This window comes from Saimiri boliviensis, chromosome 16, assembly GCF_048565385.1.
Source record: "Saimiri boliviensis isolate mSaiBol1 chromosome 16, mSaiBol1.pri, whole genome shotgun sequence".
In the NCBI taxonomy this organism is placed as follows: Eukaryota; Metazoa; Chordata; class Mammalia; order Primates; family Cebidae; genus Saimiri; species Saimiri boliviensis.
The window spans coordinates 77,209,981-77,215,453 of NC_133464.1; positions in this window are offsets into that span (position 1 = coordinate 77,209,981).

The window sequence follows — 5,473 nt, forward strand, 5'->3', positions numbered from 1 at the left end:
TGAATTTTCTTCATTATTTTGGGGGTTTCTGGAATTGACTCTCTAATCTGATTTGGCTTAAAAATACTAAGAACTTGGCCGGGCGCGGTGGCTCACGCCTGTAATCCCAGCACTTTGGGAGGCCGAGGCAGGTGGATCACGAGGTCAAGAGGTCGAGACCATCCTGGTCAACATGGTGAAACCCCGTCTCTACTTAAAATACAAAAAAAATTAGCCGGGCATGGTGGCACATACCTGTAATCCCAGCTACTTGAGTGGCTGAGGCAGGAGAATTGCTTGAACCCAGGAGGTGGAGGTTGCGGTGAGCCAAGATTATGCCGTTGCACTCCAGCCTGGACAACAAGAACAAAACTCTGTCTCAAAAAAAAAAAAAATACTAAGAACTCTACTTCCAATAATAATACAGAGAGCACTGGTAGTCCATGACATAAACTGTTTATAGAGAGACCCAAAATATCTGCATTGGATATTCCTAATTGACGATTTTTAAGAAGCAAGAAACCTAGTAACTGTATATGATACCTGTGAACATTTTTGGAAAATGAAGGAATGAAATGATGTTGGTTAGTTGCACCTAATATTGTTGGACAAAGTAACAAAAGGAAACGATGAGCTCATGAATTTGAGTTCTCTGGCTCCAGCTTCACATAAATAGCCTGAAAGCTTCTAAGAGTGCTCTGAAGGAGAAGCTTCTTTTGTGTAACTACAGAGCTGGAATTGCTGAAAATCAAACACAAGTCTTCATCATGTGATTGTCTGAATTTTAAGAAAAGTTGAACTCTCAACCTTGCAGGTGTCTACTGTTAGAGTAAGGGCATTTATTGGGAAAGAGCACGATCCTGAAGGTTGGGATGGGGACATGAAGGAAGTCTCCGATGAAACTGAGGATATTGAACTCCCCAGGGTGCAGGCAGTAGTGACCATTTGAGAAAAGGAGAAAGGACTTATAGGTAAAACAATTAGAATGATGCAAAAAGGCAGATTATAAAGAATTGACTGGGGAATCAAAATAGTTATAAATATTTAAATATATTTTATAAATAAAAGTAAAGTCAAATCAAAACAAAAGGTATAATGTCAAGGACATGAAGGTGAAATTAAAGAAATCACTATGACAGGCACTGGGTTTCTGACAAAGAATTAATGTGCCTCTACTGGGGAAGAAGCAGACTGTAGAGAAAAATGAAGGCTTCAAGTGCATTAAATCACATACGGAACCTTAACACCATCTCCAAATGGTGGTTCAATTCTGGTGTAAGTCTGGAGAGGTCCTCTCATGCTGTCATGCCAAGTCTGGGCAGAAGGCACACTGCCTTTGTGCTTTACTTGCTGCTCTCTGGCAGAGAGCCCACCAAAATATAGCACAATTCTTTTTTTTTTTTTTTTTTTTTTTTTTTTTTGAGACAGACTCTTGCTCTGTTACCCAGGCAGGGGTGCAGTGGTGTGATCTTGGCTCACTGCAACTTCCACTTCCCTGGTTCAAGCAATTTTCCCTGCCTCAGCCTCCTGAGTAGCTGGGATTCAGGCGCACGCCACCATGCCTGGCTAATTTTTTGTGTGTTTTTAGGAGAGACGGGATTTCACCATATTGACCAGGTCTAACTCCTGGCCTCAGGCAATCCGCCTGACTCGGCCTCCCAAAGTGCTGGGATTACAGGTGTGAGCCAATGCTCCCGGCCCACAATTCTTATTTATCAAATCTTTCAACTCCCTGTATAGGGAATAGAAATAGTATCTTTTTCTCATTCAACACAAGGTTCACAGTGGAGGCACCTATAATAAAAAGACAGATTAACAAGAGAAAATCACAGAAATGTATTTAATATGTGTTACCTGACACAGGAAGCTTCAGAAATAAAGACCTAAACACACAGGAAATCTTTTGTATTTTTAGGCCAAGTTTGACGAAGTTGTATGCCAAATGTGAAGTGGAGAGCTGTGGGGAAGTATGATCGGACAAAAGGGGTGTGATCCAATGATAACAGCCTGGGGGGATCATAGCAAAGCTGCTTTGTTCAGATTCTTCTTGGCATCTCTGTCTTTGAGGATAAGGGTGGTCCATTCCACTGGGTAGGGAAGGCACCTCTTGAATTAAGATTTTATGATCTGCTTCAGGATAGAAGGGCCGGGAAAGGTGAGAAGCATATTCCTGTTTCTGCTGTTTCCTCAGTGCCAAAGTGCTGTATTTTGGAGTGAGGTATCCTGAACCTCATCACTTGCTTCTGCTGATTCATATGGGAACAATTCACAGACAGTGAATAAACTTATATATCTAGTGCCTTTGAGGTGCTGAAAATAAAACAATAGGCCTTAAAAATACAGATGGTATTTTCAGGTTTTCTTTAATTTTGGAGGCCAGGACATTGAAAGTGGAGAGAAGTGGGATAATATAGAAGCAGTGAAAACTTGTTTACATCATAAACAGCTGGGTTCACTTATCTCGAATTAAACCTCTCTTTTATAAAGTCCCATGGGCTGCCAGAACAGAAGAGACTGATACTACTTATCCCTTTAAGCCAACCTGTGGCCTCTGGCTCCTGCTCAGAAGAAATGAAAGGGATAGGTAACATAAAAATAGGGCTTGGCATCCTACTTTTGGGTATAAGTTGGAATCACACAGTGAGTAGCTTATTTGCTGAGTGGGCACAGACTTCAGCCTCTCTATAAAATCACACCACGTGTTGGGTAAGTGGAGAATTGTCACTTTTCTCTACTTCCCATTGCCCTGGTGTGTTAAACCAGCCAGCCTAAATGTATGGGAATGTTATTATAATAGGGAAACTGAAAATAGTAAACACACACCCACCTTTCCCATGTACTGTAGCCTCAAGGGCCTCAGCCTCTTCCTCTCCTACAGAGAGACAAAAAGGCATCTTTTTCATCTAATTAAAAAACATCTGAATTTCAATTCAACTTTAGGTTATACTATACACAATGGACATTGGTGGATGATAGCTGTCTAAATACAAGTATTGAGCAAAATGTTTCTGTGTTTTGAAAGGCACAGTAACAGTCACCACCAGACTAAAACCTGTGATATAGGATAGTTACCACTTCAGCAGTGTAATCAGACCCCTCTTTTAATAGACCGCATGTGGGTGGGATAGTAACATAAATTGCCAAAAATAGTTGCTTATGCGTTTCTTTGGGAATGGCTGTGGGTCTGAGGAACTCATGGCTAGCTGGACTTACCCTATAATTGGACTGGAAAGTATACACCCTTATCTCCTGGGACATATCTTCACCAAATTGGACTCTCTCTTATCTAACTGGGAAATAGTAAAGTATTGCTATAGGTGACAAAAAGAGGTGTCTTTGTGATCTTACCCAAAGGCTATAATTTCCCCACGGGCAGCCACGACTGATATGGAGCTGCAAGTGGAAGCCTTAGCCAAACACACAGCTGCAGCTCTTGGTATCACACTCTGTGCTCTTACCCTCCTAGCTGAGGAAACTTCTCAAATTAGGTAGGTGGCCTTACAGAACCAAATGGCTTTGGACGTTTTCGCAGTGGCTCAAGGGGGAGCTTGTGCTTTGATCAAAACTGAGTTTTGCGTATATGTTCTAGACTATCCACATAATATTACCAGGCTATGAAAGCTTTAAACACTCATATCTCTGCCACTGATGTGCTATCAGTCATATCAGCTTGGTTCCAACAATTGCCCAGTTCCTGGAAAGTCTTCTTATTTAGTTTACTTGGAATACTTTTACTTATATTGCTTTGCTATTGTGGGATATATTGCTGTTGTACTCTTTGTATAGGAATGAGAGATAAACTTACTCAATGCTTTCTTAAGTTGGACACTTACTGATCTTCCAGATACCACCTTTTGTCAGAACTCAGAGTTGTGAATGACCTTCACCATACTGACACCTTCTGACTGAACTCCTCCATACCCTGGATAAAAGATACCCTAATAGTTAGACAGGAATATCGTCACCCCTGCTGAGACTGAAAAAGCTACAGAAGATGGTTCTTCATCCCTCTACAACCCTTAGGATTAAGGGTCTCCTTGTAAAAGGGAGGAGGAAAATATGTAAGAGGCATTTGAACCAGATGACTCCATCTTGAATAGGGGCTGGGTAAAATGAGGTTGGGACCTAGTGGGTTTCATTCCCAGGAGGTTAGGCATTCTTAGCCAACCGGTACTTACAGTTAAGGGAACAAGTTAATCATATGTATCGAACAGACTTAGAATTTAACAGACCCAGGAAATAACAGACCTAGGAAATATTCTGATTTCCCAATATCTTAAGAACAAATGCATTCTTAGTTTAAGACTAAGTTTCACCTTGAAGATAATAATACAGATTCTTGTAGAAGACAGTAGTGACACAAAGATGAACAATCCTTTGTCACAAGCCAAGTGGAACATATTTCCCCCATGTTATCTTATATACAAACAAGCATTGTACCTAAGGTGCATTCCTTCTCTTGCTTTTGGGAATGCTCTGCTGTGTCTGCGGAGTAGCTATCCTTTCATCCATTCACTATCTTAATACATTTGCTTTCTCTGTGGACACACTTGGAATTCTTTCCTGTGTGAGATCCAAGAACCTCCCTTAATGGATCCTGTCTTGGATTGGAACCCCTTTCTGCTAACATCTTGGTACCGAAAAACGGGACGAGTCAAAGTGGGGGCTTCTAGGTCATAGGTGGGTTCAAAGATTTTCTGATTAAAGATCTGGAATCAACAGAAAGGAGTGGCTGGTGAAGATAAGAGGTTGTAGAAACAAAGGTTCTTATTATGCAGGTGAAGCTTCCAGCTAGCAGGCTTCAGAGAGAATAGATTGTAAATGTTTCTTATCAGACCTAAAAAGGTACCAGACTGTTAGTTAATTCTCTCCTGGACTAGGAAAGAAACTTGGAGAAAGAAAGGGATTCTCTACAGAAAGTAGATTTTTCCCACAAGAGACAGCTTTGCAGGGCCATTTCAAAATATGTTAAATAAATATATTTTGCGGTAAAATACTCTGATTTCTTTCAGTGCCTGCAATCTGTCACGTCCAGGTAGATGAGTGGCTTTTCTTCTCTTGAGATGGGATGTGATGTGTTGTGATGTGATGTGATGTGTGTGCACATGCACACATGTTGGATGTGGATGTGTGATATCTGAAGAAAGAATGGAATGCGTTTCCCCTCCTGCAGTCTTCAGTTCCTAGCAGAGCTCCTGGTGCCTCCTTCACATGGGCATGGTAAGGATGAGGGGACCAATGGAGAGCATTACAGCACTGTGCTTTAAGGAGCCCTGTTTCAGGACTCATACTGTTCATATTCTTTCATTTCCTAACAACAAGGCTTTGCTCTTACTTAAGCTCTCTCCACCTCAAATTCTTCATCTGTGAAATAGGAACAAGGGTGCCTTCCTTTAAAAACTGTTGACTCTCTATCCAGAAAGGATGAGCCCACTTTCCTTATCAATACATACAAGCTTCTTCATAGTTTAACCTCAAAGTAATCACTGCAGGC